This window comes from Hetaerina americana, unplaced genomic scaffold (genome assembly GCF_022747635.1).
Source record: "Hetaerina americana unplaced genomic scaffold, ioHetAmer1.1.p SCAF_11, whole genome shotgun sequence".
NCBI lineage: Eukaryota > Metazoa > Arthropoda > Insecta > Odonata > Calopterygidae > Hetaerina > Hetaerina americana.
This window is the reverse complement of record NW_027286181.1, coordinates 37,229,228-37,249,726: the sequence shown is the minus strand read 5'-3', so window position 1 is coordinate 37,249,726 and position 20,499 is coordinate 37,229,228. Positions and strand designations below refer to the sequence as shown.

At 38.8% G+C, this 20,499-nt stretch overlaps 5 non-coding genes across 5 annotated transcripts; 2 read left to right on the top strand and 3 right to left on the bottom strand.

Moving 5' to 3' along the window:
* Positions 1 to 2,339: 2,339 nt before the first annotated feature.
* TRNAV-AAC (transfer RNA valine (anticodon AAC)) lies at positions 2,340 to 2,412 on the top strand. Its single transcript has one exon. It is a non-coding gene; the product is annotated as a tRNA-Val (tRNA).
* Positions 2,413 to 6,534: 4,122 nt separating this feature from the next.
* TRNAV-AAC (transfer RNA valine (anticodon AAC)) lies at positions 6,535 to 6,607 on the bottom strand. Its single transcript has one exon. It is a non-coding gene; the product is annotated as a tRNA-Val (tRNA).
* A 1,630-nt stretch (positions 6,608 to 8,237) lies between these two features.
* Positions 8,238 to 8,310, top strand: TRNAV-UAC (transfer RNA valine (anticodon UAC)). Its single transcript has one exon. It is a non-coding gene; the product is annotated as a tRNA-Val (tRNA).
* A 1,335-nt stretch (positions 8,311 to 9,645) lies between these two features.
* TRNAV-AAC (transfer RNA valine (anticodon AAC)) lies at positions 9,646 to 9,718 on the bottom strand. Its single transcript has one exon. It is a non-coding gene; the product is annotated as a tRNA-Val (tRNA).
* Positions 9,719 to 13,863: 4,145 nt separating this feature from the next.
* TRNAV-CAC (transfer RNA valine (anticodon CAC)) lies at positions 13,864 to 13,936 on the bottom strand. The gene has a single exon. It is a non-coding gene; the product is annotated as a tRNA-Val (tRNA).
* Between the last annotated feature and the right edge of the window lie 6,563 nt (positions 13,937 to 20,499).

Genomic DNA, 20,499 nt, shown 5'->3' with positions numbered 1-20,499 from the left:
GCGGGGAAAACATGCATAGACGGGCGTAAAGAATAAATAACTTGTATGGGATAATTTTTTAGAAATTATTTACAAGACTTATTTTTGTTTAACGAGAACACCGTAAAGGGTGTGAACGTGTGAACATTAGCATTTATTAAACTTTGATTTCGGGCGTACATAAAATGGCCCCGAGTAGAAGGGATATCATACTCCACCCTCGATATCTGTTATTCTAAACGTGGGCTATTTGTTTTCAAACGAAGTAATCTTTCGAGAGTAGATGGAGCTATTGTCTGAATAGTCTTCCCGATCGAATCGACTCGATTTTTTCGTCACCGACGCGGTCACGCAGACGAAAAAAAAGGCCAAACCTGAAGAGTCCCAACGGACGGATCGATGATTTGCCGCCGCGAGGATTTCAATGGCCAAATGTCCCAACAGTCTCGCCGCTTCACCCTCCGGGGGTGGGCGTGCTTTCCAGGGCTAAGACCCTGGGTTCTCTCAGGCAGAGGCGGCCGATAGCTTCGCCATCGCCGCACACCCCCTACCCCCTACGACTGGTTCTCGCGGTAATCCACGGAAGGGAGGGGGAAGCCCCATCTCCCCCCCCTCTCTCTCGCCGGGCACTAGCCATGGGAATGTAAGGGGAGGCCAGAGGAGACGGGACGAGAGGGAAGACAGAAAAAAATTCTCAAAAACGCCGAACGCCTTGACGACCGCCCCAATCCGTTTTGATGCCTCATAATGAGTTAACTGCCCCCAACTCGGCCCTGGGTCCGTGGAGAACTTCAAGAGAAAAAAAATAAATGGCGTGAGGAGGATGCCGAATCCATTCATTCATTCACCCCTTCGCCTCCCAAGTCCCACTCGGTCAGTGGTCACGCCGGAAGTCCTTCGACCATCGGGAAGCGCGGGGGGTGGGAAGGGGGGTTGAGCTCTCGAAGGGATGAAAAAAATAGTAGAGATAGATAAATATGTCTGAGGGGGTTAGGCATATGCATATGGGTCGAGCTTATGGGGTGGGCAATGTTTGAATAGTTTTGGGTGGGAGAGGGGAGGAAGCGATGCGGGGGTAAGGGAGTTCCGGAGTAATATTGGGACTCAAAGGGGTGTCAGGGTGAGGGAGGGGTTTGGGACTTTTCTTATGGGCGGCAAAATCGCCCGTGGTGGACCCATCCAACGCCCCGTCAAAGGACCTCACCATTATTATCCGCATGGCCGTTCAACCCTTTTCCCTCCGCCCCCCGATTCGTACGTGCCAGCGGAAGACAGCCTTCCTCCCTCTATCGAGGAAAACGGTATTTTTTCCACTTCCCCTCGGACCAGACGGGTACCACTAGCCACGCTCGGACATTAGACGTTCGATTTTCTCGCACCCCTACAGTGGAAGGAGAGTCCCTCGCATTTTTTTTTCACCTTTTTCAACCAGAACGAGACTCCGGAGTCTCTGGAAGGGAAAGAGTGAAGTGAGGGGCTTTGCAGTCGGTTAAGGGAGAAGAGAAAGGGGTAGAGAAATGAGGTATATGCGAGGGGAAAGGAGAATGGAGTGTTAGAGAGAGATAGGGTTGAGTAGAAATATGAAACGGAAAATTTTCAAAAACTGCGATACCGTTTTACATGAGATTATAAAAATCTTTACTTCGAGTTGTTATGCTCAATGTATTAAACACCAGTAATGTTATATATTTAAGTGGTAACAACGGTACAGGATGGATCTTAAGCAACAATCGATTATTGTGATCTATGTTTAGTTCATATTTACCGTTATTAGCTCAACAAGGAGTATAATTTGATATTTAATAAGTGAAAATGAAGCGTATGCTAATATGCAAAACAGCGTAAACGAAAGCCATTGTTTGTCGAAAAGCTATAAAGATACCTCGCAGACTGTAATGGATAGGAGAACGACGAAATTGTGTTTTGTCAGGCGTAATAAGAGAGAGACCAGTACTCAAGCACCGTCGGTTGTGCTACATGAAAATGTAGTTTCTTCAATTGTGGTCTAAATTATTCCTTACATATCACTTCGATTTTCCTAAATTTTGAGAATGCAATCTTAAGTCTCTGAGGGTTAGTGGAGTGGCTATCACGTATATTTTTGCACGATACGTAAAATTGAAATTTCTCGGATCTTCCTATTTTCTAGTCCTCGATTGAGAATTCATCTTGGTTACTTTAATGTAAATGTTTACGTCGTCTTCAAATTCAAACATAACATAGCGCTGTTGAAAGAGCAGACCGAGAAACAAGTAATCAGCGAGTAGGCTCGTGCGTGATCTTAAATTTCGCGCCGTCTATTTAGGTCAGAAAACTTTTCTTAACATTCTAACTGCGTAGTGAATTGATTTTTAACAAGTGTTTCCGTGGTGTAGTGGTTATCACATCCGCCTAACACGCGGAAGGTCCCAGGTTCGATCCCTGGCGGAAACAAGTTTTTTGTCGTCTCTTTTCCACTTTATGCTAAAGAATAACGCTGAATCTCATAGAATTTTTTCTATTTTACTTCAAATACTCCATAATTATTAAAGCTAAATCACAGACTATTTTTAGTTTATTTAAACATTTGATATTAGTCAAATGCCATTTTTACAGTAGTGTATGCTCCATTGGAATCTAACTAATAGCTTTATCTAACTAACTAATAGCTTTAGCTAACCAACTGGGTAACTTTATTACGGAACATACCTGTAAATATAAACCATTGACATTATAAAATGCACAAATATTATTCCCGGAGAGGCTGGGGGCAAATATCAGAGAAACACGTGACCACCAGATTAATAATAAACTAGGGCTTTATTTAGTACATGACCGAGGTCAAATTAGGGAAAAACACGAAACTTTTTGAACAAGTTGCAAAAGATCTGTTGCGGAGGGTAAGGGACCAATATCACGTTGTGTACGATAGCGGAAATGGGGTTTGAAACTGGTAAAAGTTTTATAACGTAGTTTATAGATGAACCATGCGACATGCTAATACAATATTTAAAGTGTTAGTCAGCATGCTGCGAGCATTTCCGCCCTCCACTGTTGCGGAAAAAATATTTTCCCACTGTGCATTTTTCATGCATCACTTTCGTATAGTTGAAAGAGAAAGCACTCGATATCAGAGAGCAACCACGAGCGATGTGACACTTTTAATAACTGAAGTCTAGTTGAAAACCGCAATGGAATGGCACACAATATGCCTTCTATTCAAGCTCGCGAAAAAAATTTCCATTGCGTCATATCAGCAAGAACGCCAGCGCATCGTAACCATTTACGTTCGCGAGTGTAAGATATTGCTCGCATAACTTCATCTTTCACGTTATTCTTTATGACTTCAATGTTTTTCGGAAATTATCAGTTACCGACAACTGCCCGTGAGGTTGCTGTCACGGAATGGCACGCGGAGGACTTAAAAACTTTTACGAGCGGCTCTTTAACACCGAGATACAAATCGAAGCGTACCAACGTGGAATTTCTCTCAGGCGCAAGAAAAGAAAATTAAAAACATTTCAAGAATGATGAAGCGGGATTCATCACCCTCGAGTCCTCCTCGTTCTCCCCTGTATCGTTCTACGAGGAAGAAATCGTTTTTACGTGAAGGAGGGAAGAGAAAGTGAGCGCCGGGTGGGTGGAGAAAGCGAGAAGAATCGATCGAAAGCCGTCAAATGACCGAAGCAGTAAGGTAGGCACCCACCTAAATGCGGCAAAACATCGTAAGAGTGTAACAGCGCGGGCGATTCATTTTGCTGTGTCTCCTCCAAATTGCTGACAGTAATTATTTGTGCGAGCGGTCGTACATGTGGACGAGCGCGCGTGCCTGACACGACCAGGCGGCGAATAGTAAGAGACGCGGTTGTAGGGGAAGAAGGCGACTGCACTAGAATGTAACTGAATTGGAGACCCGAAAGGGAAAAATGTTCTCGCCAAAATACTAAATTAGTTTTCCTAGACTGTTGGCATGAAATACTGATAGGCGATGGGATGCTGAAGATGATAATAGAGGGCAGAATACTGGAGAAACAAAGAATTAAGGGAGGTAGAGAGTATGTATAAGAGCTAAAGAACGAGTTAAAGGCTTAAGGAAAGTTTGCGGTTTGTTAGTTTGAGTTTAGGAGTATCGTGGTGATTCGCCCAATGGGTGCGCACTGATCCCGTAGAATACTACTAATAAACCAACTACTGAGTTATGATTAAATTTCTCGACTACACTTGGAGTTCTACTCCCTTTATAAGTTTTCACCCGCAAAGTACAGGAGACGATTTGAGGGATAAGTGAGTAATGGGCATCCATAACATATACGTAAAAGCTAAATGAAAATGTGAAAAGATAAAAATACCAAGTAAAATGTCACATTTAATTCATAAATACAATGCGTGTACATAAATATATTGTAAAAATTTGCTTCATATTTTTATGCTTCTACATTAAAACGTAAATTCTTTAGTTAAATTTGAATAAAAAAAATGAGTGTTGTCAATTCCATTTTTTAGAGAAGTGGTATTAAGGTAGGGGAACGCTTCTTAAAGTTGTCTCAAGGGAATTATTTAAGCAGGTAAATGTAGCCCGGTCTAGAAAAATTCAATTCGCGACTGCGGAAGATTTCAAATCAGGAGGGTCCGACTTAAAATTTATTATTTGCGGAAGAATAATACCGCCACATTGTTTTCATTAGCTCCTAGGATCACCGCAAACCGAGATAAATACTGTATCATACGGTGTCCCGCACGCGGTCACACCTGAAAGTCACCCCTGCACGATTGATGCCTCATAACACTTTTATCCACTTATCAAGTGTGTCACATACCATGTTCTTTTCTCAACACGTTCTCTCTTTCACGTGTTACATGCTTATAATAGATTAAATCAGGAGTGGTGTTAAAATACGTTTCTCCCAGATGGCATTCCACCGATTTAGGGATAAATTAGCAAGGATAGTGTTCCAATTCTCATATTTTCCATCCCGTCACTAAAAATGCGAAAGAAAAAGTTTGATAAAAAAAATCACTTCCGACTCTCTATGCGCTAAGCACACACCGTTCTGAAAACAGAAGAATTTTGTCATCACCATCATAACTGGCAACCAATGTGGAATTATGGGATGCCTTAGTTTGCAATTCTTCTAGAAATGGAACCATTAACCATATAATACCATAATGACCGTTTACGTAATGCATTGTATTACTTCCGTCGAATGTACAGATGGCAGTTTGAATCCGGGTCGAAGTGCTTTCGTTTATCCTTTTTCTTCCAATGAGCATTTATTTAAGAATAACTTGAAAGAGGATTTGTTGCTGCTGAATATTTTCACAAGTGATTAGAAAATATTGAATTTTTATCAAATATTTCTACCGATTAATTTAGAATATCTTAGACTGATGCAATCTATTGTAAGAGGAAGCTTGAGTTTTGTTGCTCGATGGAAAACAACCTCAATACTTTCCATCAAATATTCTATTGTCATTTTAAAAATGGAGTTACGAAGAAATAGTTTCGTTGGCCTTCGAAAATAATATAATTTTTATTAAACCAGTTGTGTGGGAGTACCTTTCACTAGGCATACCAACAATTACATAGTTGCTAAACCTAGGACGTTCTATTTAAACTCGTCTAAAGCTTGCATGCTATTTTAATACTACGCCGTACTACTCACCAACACGAGACAAACATTTACTCCATTTAACACAATTGTAAGCAATTAATCTTTGAGGCATACTAGAAAATTGTGAATACTCGTACTGTTTAGGTATATTACATATCAATATGGGGATAATGTGTTAGTTAGTTAAATAACTGTCAAAATCCTTCCAATGAAACCTTTGATTAGCTGCATTCTTTAAAAGTTAGCAAGAGCAGTCACGATTATTATACGCTTATATGCAATTATATCTTGTTAGTGATGTATTAATTTCTGCAATGAATGAATCCATAAAGTGCGAAAATCATGGTTAGATGAAATGCTAAATGTCCCTAAAGAATGTACACAAGCTGTACTAACCACAAAAGGTACGATAAAGCCGTTGTTAGGTTAATGAATGAAACTAATAATTGTGTATGTTTTGAAAAATAGGAAATTCATTGAAAAATTAAATCAATAACACCATCCTCAAGTCGAATTTTCGATTAATGTTCCACATTATGCAAAATTAGCAAATAAGTTATCTCTTGTAGCCTGATTCGTAGTGTAGTGTGAATATGTTTTTAAGAAATATTGTTCATTATTAATGAAGGAAAAGAATTGAGGATGCAATCGTTGTGGCACTCAGTCGCAGAATCAATATTATAAATGTTGTATTCTGTCTTTACCACATAGTTCAGTTAATTATTTTAAACTGCCATTTGAATTGTCCGATTAACGTGAATCTCATAAGCTTCCATGGGTAAGTATTCACCAATATTTCAATGATTGAAATATTGCAAAGCACTTTTGTTACATACCTGCATGTAGATGTATGGGATACAAAACAGCTATGTACATGAATGCATGTAAAACACTTTTGAAAAGCTCAAAATATAAATTCACCCAGTAACATTGTCTTACCTCCGCCTTAAATATAAAAAAAAAATGTTTCCGCCAGGGATCGAACCTGGGACCTTCCGCGTGTTAGGCGGATGTGATAACCACTACACCACGGAAACATGTTATTCGCACTTTGATTCGCCAAAGAACAAATTTAAACTTTCAAATAAAGTGGAGCGTGGAGGGTGTGGTCAGTTCATCATACGCCCAATCCGCCTGCAATGGATTTTTGCGAGCAGTTTCTCGCCAGCCTGCAGTCTTTATTCGAATTCTGACTCCAAAGGTATGAAAAATCTCATTGCTTACTTACCAGTAGTTACAGATGACTCGATTAAGAATAACAGAAAAATGAAATCCTGATTCGTATTTTACCTCTTGTCCTTTTTATCACATTATTTATGTCTGATTAATTTCGGAATAATTCTTCTCTTTAAAGAAAAAAACATAAGTTCATTGAATGCCCGTTTGACTTGCAGAAGATTTTACGTTCGATCCCTAGCAAGAATATTCTTTCGTAAGTCATGCACATTTTGTATTTAAATTGCGCTATTAAAATTTTACGATATAAGTAGCGACTTGGGGTTCTCCCGATAAATTTGGCTTAGGTTAACTTAAAAATTTAACACTTAATTAAATCCTCACTTATGAAATAATATTTTAGTTGGATAACTGAAGCTTAATTAAAAAAAAACAAATATTATTGCTTTGCCTATGTAATTGATGGATCTGTTAGGAACTTAAATATTCCTACTACGATAGCATAACGAAATTAAAAATACATATTATAGGTAAAGTTAATTACATGTTCTCTTTGCATTTATTTGGTGACAATAGTAATAATACTTTAATGTTCCTAGGTTACATCTTTAATGAAATAAGAACCCATTTGTATTTACGGAACAAATTATAAGACTCATTTCCTAACATAATAAATGATGTAGTCAATTCTGACTCTTGAGCATTTGGTGGAAGATGAGGTAATAAATAACTCTGTGTGTTCAGGACTCATACCAAAATTGTGGAAAGGTCACCAGTTAGTTTAAACCGAGGAGAAACATGTACCACATTTGGCGTCAAACAAGAGATCGGAAAAATGGCTCCTACTTTTGAAGCGCGTTACCTTGGGAAATGGCTAGCAATACAAAAGAGGCATTGAACACGTCACGTTTTTATGGTGTGATAACACTAGAATATGTATTACTTTATAAGCTATGCACACAAGCTATTCGAAACCAGTCTCATCCGTGTTGATACAAAAGCTCCAAACAAATTTTTTTAAAGTCGAGGGAATATTTTTTAAATTATTTATAAAGAAAAATGTTTATCATACGAAAGCGTTGGTCCAGGGATCATGATTAAAAATGTAACAATCTCCTCTTCAGGGATGTGCTATTATACTTTGTGGTTCTGTATGATTACCTTCATAGTATTATGATTTGCAGTATTGCTGGGTGACCATTTTGTTTAAAGCATTCCGTTTATTAACGACATTTCTCAGGATCAATGTCAGACTAAAATAAGGATTGCATCTGCCCTACTGCGTAAACTTGGTCTTTCCTGACCGCAACCGACTGACCTCTCGTCCCTAGGGAACGCTCTATATAGTTTCTCCCCAGGGGGGAGCTCTGTTTTGCGACATCTTTTGCGACTCGTGGGTTATCTAAATACGTAAGCATTGCCCGCGAGATTCGGCCAACTGAGTCGTAACGCTGCCGCCATTGATTGTATTTCATAATTATCTTAACAACAGTTTCCGTAGTGTAGTGGTTATCACGTCCGCTTTACACGCGGAAGGTCCTCGGTTCGAGCCCGGGCGGAAACAAATTTTTTATTCTTGTTTCTAACTTGGGATATGAGCATGAGCTATGTTTAGGTTTTATGGAAATGTGTTGGTGAAACGGACTTATAGCTGTACTTCCCAAACATATTCTTAAATATTATATGGAGAATGTTTCTATGTTACACATGTAATTTAAAATTCTGATGGGTAATGAAAATTCTACTATTGCTCAAAATGAGTTATTGGACGTAATAATGAACTAACACTACACAAGTAAGTAAGGTACTATGCAGTGCCGTTGTCCGATTTTGGCTAGGAGCCTTAACTTTTATTCTTTCAAAAATCGAGGTTTAAAGTAAATTTATTTTTTTAGAAAGAAATTTGTTGCCACTAGAAATAATGTTACTATTTGGCCTATATTCTAATTGACAATTACTACATGTATACATAAATAAATTCAAATTCTTGTCTTAGCGTCCACAACGATGAGAACGGTTAGTTCTTGATGTTGTGATAGAAATTTCTCGTTCCGTCTCGTACGTCAATTTGAAAAACTAACTATTACTTTAAGATAGAGATGGTTTCCGTACTTCATTGCCTTGATTACAATATATCAAGTGAATATCGTTTAGATATATTACGTGCTACGCAAATAAGTTGCAGGTATTTGGTAATTATTTATGCGCCGAAATTACTTATATCATTAGCTATTGGTTAAATCTGTTTTTGATTACATGGATTATTCCAAATTAGTAACTACACCCAATCAAAGTAAAAATTAATGGATACCCAAATTTATCAAGGAGATTTGATCCAAGAAATAAATGGATTCAGACAGTGCGGACAGATTTCTAACTTAAAAATGATACCAGTGGCTCAAATATCTGCGCATATTAGTACAATGGACAAGGATAAAGGGAAACATGGCTATTGTTCTGACGGTTACCCAGTCTTAAATTCTTTTTGGCTATTCTTTGGAATTAAAAAAAATTATAATTTTCCCGTCCAAACTATAAACAGTTTATTTTTTTTAACTCTTTGGCTAATAATTGATACATATCGACTTTAATTTTTCAATCGACACGATTAGCCGAGTAATTGACAATGTAATTTAATGTCCATTGCAGTGTGCTAACAAATATACTTATCATAATTTTTTATGCAATATTTAGCATCAGTTTGCAGTATATTGAATGATCTAATTTTAAGTTGCAATTTGTTTCACAATCTTCGGACTTTTAGTTGGGTTTGACAACTATATTTTCGTAATGGTTAATTTTTCGAGCATCTATCTGTATGGAAAAAATAATTTATTTCAAGATATCTACGACTCGATGGATTAATCCATATCAACAAATGGACCCGATGCAAAAAAACTGTTTCCGCCAGGGATCGAACCTGGGACCTTCCGCGTGTTAGGCGGATGTGATAACCACTACACCACGGAAACCGATGATAAAGCCGTTGATTGCCAAAAGTCAAATTGAAACTTTCAAAGAAAGTAGGACGCTGGGGTGTGGTCATTGGTTGATCAGTCCACCGCAAAGCCATTCCCAATTCGAGTGGACTTTCCGGGGTCGCCTAATGCCCAGCCGCGTGGAACTTCGATCAAAATTGTCCCTACTAAGAAATTGTTTGGGATCCTATCGCTCGCTTAACTATCGGCATTAGGACTCAGTAACGTAAGATGCTAGTGATCTGTATTTGGAAGGTCCTTTACGTCTTTTGATGATTAAGTATTACAAAAGAGATTTCGTCTATATTTCAGTTTCACTTATTGGTTAGTGACTTTAGTTGCAATATCCAGTGTATAATCTATGATACGAAATCCAGTGATTTTGTCTAAAAGTTGTCATTCGCTGCATGTCAACCCAGAGGTGTTTGAATATGGCGGTTATTATAAAGGCAAAATATTATCTCTTCCTATTACTGCATATTTCCTAGGAACGTAGGGCAATCGAGCGTAGCAGCCGGATACTATATGTGGTCCGAACTGCCTTCTTTTCTAATATATGCACTCCCATGAACATTCTTACCAATCACTGATTCTCCCCGGGTAATTGGGTTGGCGCTTAAATGCAATATTTGAAGCATTAAATATTGTATGCTGAATTTGTTGTTGTTGTTGTTCTAAAATTGTTGTCACTCGCATTAATTACTACTTTTTATACGTTTGGATAGATTGAAGGACTTTGAAATGTCTTAAAGGCTTCGTTATATTTCAAAGCAAAACATTCGTCGGTTTCATCTTTATATTATTAGCAACAGTCTACCGGGTTAGGGTAGGCTTTCGACTACTCACTACTGTACTTCTAAGCCCTGATTAACACAACACAAAATACCCTTTAACCCTGTAATAAACTCGTATAGTATTACAGTAACTCGTTATTTTGTTCTTTATACTTTCTATTTTCGTTAATTCCATTTAAAATGCCTTATCTATCCTCTCTTCCTCGCTTTTCCAGCGTTCTGCTCTATATAAGATGCAGTTTAAGAATCCAATTGTTGCGAAATAATCCTAAATTCACTTATCCTGCCTTCCTGCTAGTTTTCACAAAAATCCTCTCTTATACACCTTCAAGGAATGATCTTCATTGTTAGTTTTCATTTTCGCCCATTTTATTTTCTTCATTCTCCAGAACCAAACTTCAAACGCCTCAATTCTACACATGCTTATCGTCTTCCCTCAACAACCAAGTTTAAGAGTCAATCAAAACTATGTTCACATTTACATTTTCACTAGTCTTTTCTTAATGACTTTACTTTAAGTGCCTGTCGTCAACTTCTGCTTTTTAGAGAAACCTTCTTCACTTAACGGTATACTTCTTTCTACTTTGCCCAGCCTCCTCCGAAACACTTCGCAAATATGTGAACGGTCCCACTTGTTTTAGCTGATAGTGTTTCATCCAACCATTCTCATTACTATGTTGAACTTCAGGCTCTGGTCGGAGAAAAGATTTCATTGGACCACTTTCAATTCATTGCAATTAATAATTTACTATACGCAGATCAAATTAAAATTGTATAGGACATATAGTGCTAAATGAGATTACAATTAGGCATGCTTTTGCATCACCCTACTGCATAGAAGGGTGTTCATTGAAAGATGGAATGCCCATTTAAATATTACCATTGTTAAAGAGTGGTCTTTCCAACTTAGGCGAGGTCAATATAATAATTGGATATAGAATTAAAAGGAATTATGGACCTTAGATAATACCAAATTCATTAATAAGTAATCATTCAATAATATTTATATGTTTCCATGGTGTAGTGGTTATCACGTCCGCCTCACGCGCGGAAGGTCCCAGGTTCGATCCCAGTCTACAAAGTGCCGCCACATTAAAGTGAGCCACTGATATTTCAAGTCCATCAGCTATAGTCACTACCTCTCGACCATGCTTCGGCTGATCAAGAGACATTATACTAACAGGTTCGATCCCTGGTGGAAACTTTATTTTCCTGACAGCATTATAATATTTTAGAGCTATCCCACCCATGCGGTCCATCTATATTTTATTAAAAATATTCTTAATTCGGATGTTTTTGGCAATGTTATTATGTCAATCTACTACTCCACCTACCCGCCTCAAAAATACTGCACAAATAGGTGAACTGTCCCTCCTATTTCAGCTTATACGGTTTCATCTAACCGTGCTTAATACTTTTGTCACAATTTGGCTTTAGCAGAAGGAAATATTTCCGTTCAAGTATAGCTGATGGGAACCCGGCGATGGGGGTATTTATATTTTATAAGAATCATTCACATCTAGTATATAGTTCATTTTATATTATTCGTATATGTTTATTTTGCTTATTCCACGACTCATTTAAAATCTACCATTGCTACTAGTCTATTTCTTTTAAATTTATTTCCGGGTGGTAGATTTTGTTTTTAATTTTTTTTGTGACATTACATTTTCTTAGCCATTTAGTCATCGAAAAATAGTACGACTCTGTGTTATTTGTTCACCTTCTTAACGGCCGTAGGTAACGCAGTAAAGCACAATATCGAAAGTGCCATGCACCCAAAAAATTTTCGAAACTTGGATGAAAAGTGAATAAAAATAAAAAAGTTCAAATCTACATCTAAAGATCCACATTTACACAATCGTCTTGGATACTACACCAGTTGCATACACGTTTCTTTTACTAGGGTCGTTGAATATATTGGGTGGCAACAAACTTGACTATGCGAACTGTGCTCAAGATCCTTGAAATCTCGATACCGAATAAATTGAACAATTTGACACCCGCAGATCGACAGGATACTGTCCACTTTCCACAATCCCGCTCGTCCCTCCGTCAACCCTTCGTAACCGAACTCTCCCCCCCCCCCCCCCCCAGGGTTGGTCTACACCGGAAGACCTTCCCTTCCCTCCCTGAGGACCCCCAACCCACACCGCACTCGCCTGCCGTCCTGCCCGCATTACAAATCTTCCCCTCACATAACTCTCCCTAATCTCATCCCCTTCCCCTTCTACCCTTTACCCAACCCCTCTCTACGGCCGAGCCACCCTCCCGAATGTGGGTACGAACGAACTCCGACCCTCTTGAGGATCAGGGGTATCGTGAGGTGACCTGTGAGGAGGTGTGACTTCCTCGCCTAATACGCCAGCAGATTAAGAATCATTCACTCAGGGTGACGACCAATCAGCAATTTTGGTATGTTTATTATTCGATTTCGCATCCCAATGAGGCATAAGGGAATAAAAAGTCCTCAAATTATTGAAACCAGTGTCAGTTTAATGGAAATTAGGCCACAAAATTTATATGAAACCTGTTTCATGGTGATGAAATCGAAGTTTCATTCAAGCAAGGGACTGTTATAAATTTGACACTGATATATTTGAGGCAGAGAACCATGACCACGTCTCAAGTTTACATCTTCTGGGTAGATGAAAATTTCATTCATTGTGAAAATAGAAATACCAATCAGCATTTCGTTAAGTCAAGGAATTTACATATTAATAAATTATAGTCTTTTGAAGGCTGAGGAAAAGTCCCTTCGAACTTCATTTCTAACAATACAGGTATTCCGAACTTTTCATTAATGAAATTTCGTGAGTATATGCAATAAAAACCGACAGTATTATTTCTCTATTTCACCGCCGTATTTTCTACCATATGTGACTAGTGATGAATTCATGTATTAAATAAAATACATCCAGTTCATGAATTAATTTAAGGGAATTTATGTTTAAAAATCAACTGAGACTGAAGGCTCTATCTTTATTATGCAGCTATATTTTTATTCATATACATCCAATTCCCATCCCTGGTTATTTTCATAAAACGTCCAATAATCAACCTCTTTGATAATGAGGAGGAGAATAATCAATTTATGAAAACGTATCATCATCATAAATCGTCCATACAGTTGGAACTGTTACAATAAAGTTCTCCACTGAGAATTCTTATGCAAATAATGTTAACGATATTAACAGGTTATGAGCGTTTAGACTTCATTCAATGATAATATTAGTCCAAATGTCTTGGGTCGTATTCCAGGACTGACAATTTTTGATGTTAAATTGAGCACCGTGGCACCGTGTGCCCCATGGAGCTGTAAAAATATGTTCCGTAAAATAAATATGTTTCCGCCAGGGATCGAACCTGGGACCTTCCGCGTGTGAGGCGGACGTGATAACCACTACACTACGGAAACGACGACAGGGAAATTCATTTATTCATGAATTATCTTTCCATGAATTAAAAGTTTAAGATTCGCAATCCCTTTTAATTCGAAATGCAATAATTTTATTGACTTCGCTTACGTTGGAAAGAGCAACCTTAGACAATAGCAAATTTTCCAAGAACACCCTTCTACAGTAGTGATGCAAAAACATAGCTAATCGTAATCTCAGTAAGCCATAGAGGGCATTATCATTTTCAATCCAACCCCAACGTCTTATTATTATATGCCCTAAATACTTGTTATTTGTTCCGCGTATAATAAATAATTAGTTGCAATGAATCGAAAGTGACAAAATGAAATATTTTCTCCTACCAAAGCCAAAATTTTGGCACAAGTATTGGGCATGATAAAATGAAACACAATACAAGGTCTGTCCCAAAAGTGTTCGGACTCAGTTGATTATAAAACATTTTTTTGCCAAAATTGATACATTTACTCAAAAGTCTTCGAAGTAGCACCCTTTTGCGTCCACACACCGCTGACAGCCGCTTTTTCACGCCTCTTACGCCTTCTGGAAGGCGGCACCCAGAATACTGCTAAACTTCCTCGTCACGGCCTATTGTAACGTTTCCACCGAGCCGTGGGGACGTCCTTTAAGCACGGAGTTCAGACGGGGGAAGAGGAAAGAAGTCTGGGTGGGGAATTGTCTAAAAAATTTGGATCCTCATTCACATGGTCGAGAAGCTCAAGGCAGATGAGCGTGCGAGTTTCCTTTTGTTAGTCCGAGAATACTCGCAGCACCAACTTCGCACACACCTTACCCTTTCTCATGCCCATGTTTTTGGTCACAAGTCTATGCACATCAATTTTAGGGATGCCCATTTCATCAGAAACTATGCGAATACTTAATATGCGATCACTGTCCAACAGAGCCTTCACTAATGCAAGAGTTTCGTCTTTTTTGAGATCTAAGGGCTTCCTGACAGTTCTGCGTCTTCAACATCTTCTCTGTCCTCCCGAAACAACTTGTGCCACTCAAAAACGTCTGATCTACTCCTGGCGTTATCACCATAGGCTAAATTGAGCATATCATGAGTCTCTTTCCCGGCTTTTCCCAGTTTAACGCAAAATTTGACGGCGTAGCGCTAATTCAATGACCGGTTCATTACTGAGCGTTACGAGGTCACGTTATAGAGGTTTCGCAAACGAACGATCAGCACAAAAAAAATCCAACTGCCACCAGTCTTCAGCCTTTCCTGAGACTTCCAGACCTTGTATGCTGGAACAGCTGGGGCAGTTTACAATTTGTGAAATGTTTTGGAGGAGGTTGGGCAGAGTAGAAAGAAGAATATCGTTAAGTGAAGAAGGCTTCTCAAAGAAGCGACTGTTGATGACAGGCACGCTAAGTAAAGTTTTTGAGAGAAGGCTAGTGAAAACCTAAATATTGGACATAGTTTTGTATTACTTGGAAACCTGATCGTGGAGGCAAGAGATTAGGCAGAGCATGGAGTCGTTTGAGGTATGGGTGTGGAGAAGAATGGAGTAGATTATATGGACGGAAATGAAAACTAAAAATTAAAGTCTAGGTATAGAGATATTTCATAGCGAGACTGAAAATCGTGGATGATGGTCATTTATCTCCTCAGTCATCCTTACGTGAGTGTTAGCCTATTATAAAAATTATTTTTGTATAAATTGAATTATGAGGATAGAAGTTTTATAGAAGCATTCATTAACTTTATGGCATTACTAAGCACCTTAAAGTCATGAAGTTTGAGGTGCTTAGTTTTCAGGTGCTTAGTATTTCTTCTCGGAGGAATGTTAAAATACGAGAGAGGTGACTCGTAGAAGTGACTCACAACAATGTGAAACCAATCAAGATGGTGCAAAAGGGCACTAGATTTACATCGTTTATGTGCGCAATTCTTTGATACTTCTGCTTAGTGTGGGTTACCGCCGGAAGTGCAAATGTAGACGTAGGAGTTCCGCCATGCCGAGGTTTATTCTTTCAGGACGCATGAACGTGATCTCAATTTGAAACGCTGAAAATGCATTATTTTTACCTGTGTATCTGTGTTTTTTTATTCGTAGAAGGAGTGCACTCGCGCCTAACTGCCGATAACAGTTTGGACGTGAGGGTAATTGGGCAGAGAGGATGGTGGAGGTGGAGGAATTTTGGCGAGCAACCCGAGAGGAAACTACTCTGCTCCCATTGAAATCCATCAGAGGAGTCGTTGAATTCAAGCACCCTCTCCTTAGGGAGGCGCAATGCACTTGAAACCTTATCCACGTAATAAGGAGGAATTTGGAATGCTAATTAATCTTTGCCGCCGAACCAGGCGTCCACTCAGGAACTTCCAAGAGGAAAGTCGATGTTACCGTGCGTCATCAACGTCAACATGAATCCCTCGAATCTGTGACTGTGTGTAAATAAATGTTGACGCATATTGAACCTCTGCGATGCCCCGTGTAATTCATTGCTAGCTGCAGCCAACTTTGTAAGGGGCATTAGCATTGGTAAGAAATGAAAATTTAAGCACCGTAAGGTGTGCCAAAACCAGAAGAAAAAACTTTATTCACACCATGATCAATGACAAATTAAATACTTATACGAACATTTATAATGAAATAAACTAGAGATAGCTTCATTATCCATAGCTGCTTCTTGTTCTTGGTTTTAAATTTAATATGTTTTCAGTCAATCCATTTAGGGACTATAAACTATGTAAACGTTTTTCTAAAGATTAAAAATGCACGCGTAGGTAAGAGATAGGGTAAATGCCAATGAACGAGTGTTTCATTTTCCGCGAAAGCAAGCTATCACCAAAATTGCAATCTTCGTACTTACTTCCTACCGCTTAACGGATAGATATACCGAAAAGTGATGCAAAGTCATTTCAATGCCGGCTAAGTTCAGTTCTAATTAACAGCAGTTTCAACATGGACAATTTCAGGCGGTGTTTAGGGCATAGATATTTAATGTTTTGAGGGTTCTTATATTTTATTCTGAGTAAATGTTAAGACGTTAAAGTTTCCTTAACGCTACCACCAAATCATCCGATTTTTCAAAAACTCGGAAAAAGCTTGCACATTCGGAATATTTACTCACCGGACATCGGAGTGGGTTATCCCATAGATTAGTACGTTGTCCACTTCCTTGGAGGGGTTGGTGAGTATATCTATACAAATATATATATACAAATATATATATATATATATATATATATATATATATATATATATATATATATATATATATATATATATATATATATAAGGATAAAAGGGACAGTACGTTTTTGTCGTGCCGTCAAAGAAAAAATTTTGCATTATGGCTTCAAGGCAGAATCACAGAAAATGGTATCCATTAAGTTACGCATTGGATCTAAATCTGGTAAAGTGAGAATGAATTATGCTCATACTTGTTTTTATTGCAATGAGGTCTCTGTGTAGCGAATTTCTCCTTGACCACATTTCTGAGAATCACATTTCCCCCAATAAACTGAGTGTTCTTAAGCTAATGGCCGCGGTATTTTCTGCAGTTTCTTAGATGGCTTTACTGAATTGGTTGAAGAAAATGACTCTTTATTTACTCGCATAAATAAATAACGGGAATTCGATTTTATGGAAAGAATTTTATTTATTTATCCTCATAAATGTTATCCCCTTCGAAGTAATTCCATTAGATATCCACTTATGCCTTCTTTTTTTTCTAATCCTCGAAACTCTTCTGGAACTCGATTTTAGGTTTATCTTTTAGCTTTCTCAGCGATGAACTTTTAATTCTATCTCTGCTTGTATAACGACTGATAGGGTTCTCTCAATTTTTGGGAATAGAAAGAAGTCACACGGGGCCACATCTGGCAAATGGTGGCTTGAGCGTCATCACAGTGTAGTTTTTGGCAAAAAATTCACGAACAAGCATGGAGAAGTGTCAGCAGGTGCATTATCTCCTGGTGCAAAAGCCATGAATTGTTTCACCAAAAAAAATGTGTTCTTTTCGTGTCGCTTCACGCAAGCGGCGTTGAACTTGTAAATACTTCTAATTGATCTTTTATACTTGTGGCAAGAACTCACAGTGTACTATCCACAATGTGAAATAACAAAATCGTCACATTGCTGTTTTTGGCCATACATTCACGAACAATCAGTGAGCAGTGTGAGCTGATTCGTTATCTCGTGGTGCAAAAGTCATAACTTGTTTCGCCACACACATAAGGGTGTTTTTTTCGAATTGATTTATGCAAACGGCGTTGAACTTGTAAGTAGTTGAGTAGCAAGAACTCATGGCGCAATATGCATTATGCGAAATTACGAAATTACCCTTTTTGAGCACACCTCGTACACTCTAAAAGCCTACTTCCTTTCTTCCTCTAACCCGCTTATCAAAATTTCTTCCTTCTGCCATTACCTTTAACATTCCTCTATTTATCAATGTTTTCTCCACCCACTTTCTCCGTTTTTTGCGGAATTCTCCCTTTTGCCTACCATATTTCAAACTTCACAGTTTGTCTTTCTCTCGGTTATTCTTATTTTCTCTGTTATTCGCCAGACCCACATTTCAGAAGCTTCCAATCTACTCTCACCTTCCGGCCTCAAAGACCAGAATTGAAATCCATGACTTTAATATTGACTGTAAGGCTTGATGGCTTAAATCTGAATTAGTAAGCAATACCTCAGTGCTATTTTTGACGAATTTAAAATATAGATAATATTTCATCATTATAATTCATAGAAGCCTACCGTTTTTTAAGCTCACATTAATCTTATAATATGTACGTTAATTGATAACCATAGAATAGTTAGTTCCATGGTCGAATCACATTCTCTTATTAGTCATAAATTGCCTAATCATTATATTGATTGATAAAAACGGTTACACCCTCAGAAAGTGAGTACATCCCTGCCTTTATACACAAAATATCTGCATCAATGTTTAAACAAAACTTTAAATTTCCTCTTTCAGGTGTCGTTTTATGTCCAATACTAATTATCTAATAATCCTAGTAACCTTTATAAAATAGCTTAAAGAAATCAAAATAAAAATGAAAAATTGACTTAAAAATCAATTGGTATAATATGCATAATGCTGTATAAGTTATGGTAACTTTAAAATATACCTCAACTGAACCTACCAACTTGAAAGTTTTCCTGTTTGGACTCTGTTTATGTGAATGGACAGAGGTTTGATTCAATATTATTGTGAGGATTATTATATTTTTTTTAAAAAACCTTGGAGTTCTATATCATAATTCTATTATTACTAATCGCTTCAGAACAAGCACTTATACAAGCTTTTATACAAATGTGAAGTACCCGTTACCTTAGGAGCAACTTGGGGAAAGGTACGCTCTTACGTTAGACTGAATCTATGATGAAAGGGAAAATTTGTCTTCACCAATGAAGCTGTGGGACCACTGAACGCCTCAACCAATCGCAATGATCCTCTCCCAGGGAACTCATCCTCTTGATCTATTTTGTAAATCCTAGAGGCGGAGGTCACTGGAAGGAGCAGAGCGTCCACTCGAAAAACGGCAGCCAATGGGAGAAGGAGAACGAGAACGAGTCTATGGAGGGTTGTAGGCATGGACGAGATGGAGGCGGTATAGATAAAAAACTTGGTCAATGCAAGGGGGAGGGGACCTGGTAATCACCGGACATAACAATCGCTAGAGGCGTGTTAAGGAAACTAAAAAGACGGAGGGTGGGACGGTACTTAGTGATGGGAAATGAAAGGTAGGAGGAGGAAAGAGAAAACTTGTAGAAAAGGATGGTGGGAGAGAAGAAAAAATACCAGATGGGATGAGGGAGATGAAGCAGGGGGATGTCCAAGCAGGAAAAATAGAGGAGACCTCTCGGGGTATTATTATTTTTTTACTCTTACGTAAATCGGAATGGGCCCAGGCGGTGACCATGCGGTACCCTCGCTGGATATTTTTTTTCCCGGAACCTCTCCCATCCCGCGGAGCTAAGTCCTGGTATCGTTCCCTTGGAGAGGGAAGTGCTGCCAGTTTGGTCAGAGCGTATGCTTACGCGTTGCAAGGAAGGGTGGAGAAGGAGATAGAGAGAGGGAAAAGGTCTGGGCGGCGGCAGAAAAAAGTGAAGGGTTTTAAGGGGCGAAGATAAATGATGGACACTCTTTTGCATGCATATGATTAAGCCCCCCCCCCACATCCCTCCTCTGCCATCCTCGTCCCGTACCCTCGCCTTGTTCGCCTCACCACACGTACGTGCCTTCATCGGATGCAGGTGGACACCGGTGGAGGCTTAGGGGACGAAAGACCCAAAGCCTGGGATCCCTTAGGGTGGGAGGACGTATGCAAAAAAGCCGGGGGACCTATATGCATCGGCGTTATGGGTCCGAAGAAATATTCACACGCACGCTCGGCTCTGTGGAGTGAGAAGGAAATATTTGGAGGTTTTTTTAAAGCATATCCATGTTGGTGGGGGGTCTCTGGGGGAGTGCTGGAAAAATTGAAGGAGTAAATGGCGTCTGATTTTTTCGCGCACATATTTTCCATGCGCATGTTTTTTCTCTTCTTCTTTCTGGGCACTCCGATGTGGTCTTCCTATTGGCTTTTCCTGCGCAGTCA